At 38.2% G+C, this 6,000-nt stretch overlaps 1 protein-coding gene across 21 annotated transcripts in view; it reads left to right on the forward strand.

Moving 5' to 3' along the window:
• The window catches only part of AKAP6 (A-kinase anchoring protein 6), a 509,527-nt gene extending 503,822 nt beyond the window's left edge, over positions 1 to 5,705 (forward strand). For all 21 annotated transcript variants that reach the window (XM_070241797.1, XM_070241754.1, XM_023623662.2 and 18 more), the window contains one exon: positions 2,397 to 5,705. The gene's annotated coding sequence lies outside the window, so the exon portion shown is untranslated. The remainder of the gene's footprint in view (positions 1 to 2,396) is intronic.
• The last annotated feature ends 295 nt before the right edge of the window (positions 5,706 to 6,000 follow it).

Genomic DNA, 6,000 nt, shown 5'->3' on the forward strand with positions numbered 1-6,000 from the left:
ATTATGATGTCATCTAGAATAGATATAATTTAGAATAGCAGATACAGCCCACAACAGTAACAAAAAATTTTGTCCAAAAACTTTTGAAAATGTTTTCCTTTACTGTGTTCTAATTAAAAACCCGCTGAAACTGTTTGAGAAGTTTTAACATGACCTGACACAGTATGCGTTTGCACCGATTTCCAGGCACACTGCTGTGCTTTTCACTATTTCCATTTATATGTCATGTTTCTACAAAAATAGAGAGGTCAGTTATAGCAAATCACATCAAAGGAAAGGTAACTGGATAGATCCAGATATTTCTGCCTAATTTGGAGGAAGCACATAATGTATGTCTGGAGTGCCTCCTAGGACCTGCCTAAGAGATGTACTTTGCACTAATCTTTTTGCTGTATTCTGACAGTTATTTCCTCATAATCCTCATCATAAGCCTCTGATCTTTGGTGAATGATTTAACCCTAAACTTCAGGCTGGATAAATCCTGTGGTACAAAAATTTAACTCATCACATGCAGGCAGTGCATACTTTGCTTTTCCTTTTGTTTTGCTGTGGTTTTCAATTTTGTTTTTGTTCAACTGTGTATTTTCTGGGGTGGGGGGAGGGGCATTTTATGTATTTCCTTTAGAACTTTTTACCTCTGTTGCCTTTCCTACCATATTGGTGTACAAATGCGGTAGTTGGCAGCCCACAGAATTTAGATTTTAGGCAATTACTTGTATTTATGCATGTGCAAGTATGCACATATACAGTAAAAATTGCTGCTGCTCAGTTTTTACAAACTGAGAAAGCTGTACGAGCAAACATTTCTCATGTACACAACACAAATTCTTATTCTGTCAAGTGGATTGACACTAAGTGTTTCATTTGACCCAAAGCTGGCCAAGCGAATTGAAGAAACTACCCTTGGTGATAGCGTATTAACTTTTCACTAAACAATACAGGTATAATCTTACCAAATTTACCTTTAAAATCACTTTAATAAAGTTCTGGCGGATGTGAAGTATATTTTAATTATCCAGCACTTCTGAATAACTAGCCCTGCCATGCTAAACAGTGAAGATTTTCCTGGGCATCACCCAAGACACATACGCACGCGCGTGCACGCACACACACACACACACACACATGCCCCCGATCTGTGCCTCAGCCAGTTTGGCCTGCCCCTTTCCAAGTGGGCCAAGTTGAAAGAATTGATTTTGCAGAGAGAATTTAAATGCCAGCATTTAGTAAGACCAGATTTGCCTCACCTAAGGATTCCCTGCTCAGTGGCCAGATTTGAAATGAGTCATGTCCTCAGCATTTGAACAATGCACCATGCTCTTTCTTGAGTTTCTGCCTTATTTTACTGTACCAAATTTCATCCCATCTGTTCCTGTCTGTCTCCTCCTGTTCTCGATAACTTGCCTTCTCTCCCCAACTTCCTGTAGCTTCAGCCAAACCACATTTGCTAAAGTTTTTCTGGCTCTTAAACGAGTTGCAAGATTATAGAGAAAGACAAGGCAAGACAGAGAGAGAATGAGAATATTTACTTCTAGAAGGACAATTAAAGCGACCTGATATCAGACTTCAGAACTTAGTTTAAACCCAGACAAGCAAAAGCCTGCTTTATTTGAGAGCTGGGCAGAGGACCTAAAGTAACTGCATTCTACGTTGCCTAAACATGGCATCTAGTCGTTCCTCACATTCAACAGGTTGCTTTTAGCCACTTAGAAGCAGGCAGGACTGATTTGAGTTTGAAACAAACTTGTATCTGAGCCATCAGATGTACAGAAGCAATTGAATCATTCTCATTTCCACAAAGCCGTCTGTACCTTAAATGAAATGCATTAGTATTTGAGCTAGAAACCCCAGTTATATCCTTTTATAGGCAAGGGGCTGAAACATGTGGGATTATCACCGTGTTATGAATATTTGACCACTATAATGGTGGAATTGCTCAATTCCACTGTCACACATACAGTCATTAAAGGAAGGGTTAAACCTGAGGGCCCAGGTTCCCAATCTGTGAATCACTGTTGATACTTTCCTGCATTGCTTGGCATTGGCAACCTCACATTTTCATGTTCATTCAAGGCTATCTTAAGTGTTGAAAACTGAGTTCACGAGCAAAAGAGTGGACGAGATACAGAGAAAAGCTCGAACGATGGTTTTTCTTATTTTCTTTAAAACCATGTCCTTTTTAAAATCCATGTATTTTTCACATCGATTCTGAAACATTTTTTCAGTAATGTGAACCTGGAGCTATTAAAATCAGTATATTTTGTGTTTCCTTTTGTTTCAGAACATTATCAGTTAGTCCCAAAATGGCAGCCTTCGATGGTTTCTCAAAGGGCTCGTGTTGCAAATGAAACAGACATTTCTGAAACCTTTTATTGTCCCTTTTTTGTTTCTTGTAGATAAGCCTGGCTGCTCAGAGGTGGCCTCTTCCTCCCACCCTGGGCTGGTCTCTGGTTCCCTCACATCACTGCCATTCATTACGCTGACCTCTCCCAAGATGACTCTTCCTCCCAAATGCGGTTTGTCCACATGAGCCTCGTGACCTGGATGTGTGCGCTGGTTCTCTTTAGGTGATTGTCTTTGAAGTTCAGCAAAGCTGCTTGTTCACCCATGGACTCCTGTCCCAAGCTACCTCTACCACCCCCTTCTCTCCAGCCAGACTTTCCCCTTGGCCTCCTCCCCTCCCCATCTGCTCTTTCAAGTTTCGCAGCTCACCAAATTGATGGTCCATTAAGTTCACCTGTCTGGAATGACCCCCCCCCCCCCCGCCAGTACTTGACCAATTTCATGTTTCAATCTGGATTTTTTTTTTTATGGTGTGATGCCTATGTTTATTGCAAGAGGTTTATCTAAAAGGCCAACATTTGATTTGATTGCAGCAAAGAGAAGAAACAGTGGTCCTTCTTTCAAAATTAAGCAACTTGTAAAAGCGTCGTTTTATTTATTTCATTTAAAATTTAATAATCTATGCAGCACTTCAAGAAACAACTATATGGTGTTGTATATTATAAACTGGTGACATTCTACTATTAAATTATGTACAACATTTTCATTTTTTATGCTTCTTGAGGTGGTAATGAGAAAACAAGTTTTTTAAAAAAGTGTGCCTTGCTGTATTTCTTATACCATTTATTAAAAAGCTGCTTTCACAGTAAAATTATGTTGGTTTGAAAGGAGGAAAATAGCAAGGTTAAGATGTGTGAATAATTTCTGTATATATGTATAACCAAGTACAAACATTGATGTATAATGACAGTATAAAATGCTTTCATGTTTGTGATGTCTAGTGATGTGGAAAATATAAGCCTTAAATCCATTAGATTGCATGGTAATTAAAATTGGCATAATAAACATAGTTTATTGGGGGAAAAGGAAAATTAGTGATCTCTTCTACCTGTGTTATTTACCAAATTATTGCATCTGATTCTGGAAAAAATATAACATGTAGCAGCTTCCAAAATATCCATATTGCATAAAAGGCTTAAAATTACTTAAACTAGAGACGACACATGAAGCCTTCACAATTTTAAAAATCTTTCTGATCACTATAAAGATCCTGGAACACAAATGATTAAATGCCAGTTCCCCGAAACCAATAAAAATTTATTCTAGATTTTTTATTTCTACTTTTCATTAATGGTTTAATGTTGGATTTCCAGATATCTAGTATGTCTTATATTTATTTTATATAATTCTTTTGAATGGGTTTGATAGAAAGATGGTAGAAAAGTATAGAAAATTGGACTACTGTTTTGATTTAGACTATAGATTTCTGGTGTATTTATTTTGTGTAAAAGAAATTAGCTAAGAAATATTCCATTTGGTGTTTACTGACCCTTGTTAAATGCAGTTTTTAATTTCTATCGTACAGCCTACTAAAGTGCCTAACACACAGTAGGTATTCAGTACAAATTTGCTGAATTGGAGTATTGAATTAGGTAACATGGATGACATCTGTCTCTTCATTTTGAGAGACCTACACTAAAACATGTAAAGAACTAGAAAAAAGATGTTATACAATATAAACCCACACATATTATATAACCAACTTATATCAAATTTCAAAAAGGAGTGTTGTGGATTCATATAGTCACAGAAATGACAATCACTCATTCAACTGATAGTTCCTTAATAGATAGTTCCTTATCTGCAAGGCGCTATTCTAGATGCAAGGGATGCAATTATGAACAAAGGCCCTGCCCTCGGGAGGCTTACCTACATATGGCGCAGTGAGCACACAGATGAGATGCAGCAACTGTCCTGCAGGTGAGGAAGAGCAAACATGCGGAAAAAGGCACATGAGAGAGAAGCAGCAACGAGAGACAAGGAGGAAGGAAAGAAGACAGTAGAGAGTTAGACGAGAGAAACAACGCAGCTCTATTGCAGGGGTAGTAGGAGGAAAGGTGAGTTGGGAGACTTGCTGAAGGGTCTTTAAAAAGTGAAGTTGGAGCTTTTGGATGCAATGCGTTAGGTCGGAAGGAAACTTTGTAGAGTCTTTGTTTTGCACTGATTTTATTTATCATTAGAACTTTAGTACCACACCAAGAACTTAAAAAAAGATACTAGTCTATAATTCTACCATTTTAATAACTGTATTGTTATGCCTCTTATCCTTTCCCTACGTGTTTCTGAATTGAGGAATCATTCTAGGCTTCTGAATAGGTAGTAACTTGTTCAAATGGGTTTTAGGGAGACATCTAGTTGCAGTGTTCAAGATGGTTACAGGAAAAGAGATTAGAGATAGAGGTCTCAGTAGGAGGCAGCTGTAGAAGATAAGCTAGGCTTGAGATGACAGCAGGTGACACGGGGACAGTGACTGGGGATGTAGAAAAAGAACAAATCCTGGAGCCTTTGAAACACCTGAGAGCATTCAAGATCTCTGTTGAGGTATGGTATTATTTTACACACTGAGACAACCTAAATTTTCCTTGGGTAGTAACCAGTGTCAAGTCTGCATCTGTTGATAAAACGTTCAAAGAACATACTGACCATGATGTTTCATTTACCTGTTCTGTGCTCATTGAAGACCTTGAGGTATTGCAAATCTTTGTTTATTAATTATCTACTTAGTATTAACACCGAATTTGTAGAATGACTTTCGGGCTTATTGAATAATGCTTTTCAGGTTGGAAGGGATGGAATAGCCTCAATCTCTTGCTCTGTGTTGGTGCTCCCTCCGCAGTCACCCTTGACAAATGTTCACAACAACTCTGCCTACACACTGCCAGTGACAGTGGATCGTTATCTGTTAAAGCAAGCTGTCCCACTGTTGGGCGTGTCTCTTTAGAACGTTAGAAAGTTCTTTCTTAGGTTGCTGAAGCCTGCATAGTGCCCTCTCCCCTGCCTTAATTTTGCTCACTGGTCCTAGTTCTGTCCTGATGAGCTGCTCAGAGTATTTCTACCCCTTCTTTCTTTCTCATGGCAACCCTGAAGATAATTGAGGCCAGTTACTCATCCTCTCCCAGCTGCTATGATTTCTGTTCTTCAATTCCCTCAGCTGCTCTTCATATGTCATGATTTTCAGATCCATTTCAACCTGACTGAATGTTAACAGACAGAATCCTTGAAATTGAGGAACTGTCTTCATCATCATACATGTAGAAAACTATCTGAACATTTAAGTGGTGAGTTTTCTCTAAAAATATATTCAAGATATATGTTTATTCTATTATTGTAAATTTCAATAAATAAATAAATAAGTAAATAAATAAGAATCAATTACTTCCTTCAGTGGCCTAGTCTACTGCCGGAGTCACCTTGAATCTTTTCCTTACATCATACCTAACCTGTTTCCATGTAAAGTGGGTCCCCCACTCCACTTATTTATTCATTTACTCATTCAGTCATTCAACAAACATTCACAGAGTGGCTACTTGTGTGAGGCACTGTGTTTGGCATCAGAGACACAAAGGCAACTAAAACATGTTCTCTGTCTATAAAGGGTTTACAGCTTTTCTTGTGAAAGTGCCTTTCATGTCCTTGAACAGAGTGATTTCTCCAAAT

The sequence above is a fragment of the Equus caballus genome, chromosome 1 (assembly GCF_041296265.1).
Source record: "Equus caballus isolate H_3958 breed thoroughbred chromosome 1, TB-T2T, whole genome shotgun sequence".
Taxonomy (NCBI): Eukaryota; Metazoa; Chordata; class Mammalia; order Perissodactyla; family Equidae; genus Equus; species Equus caballus.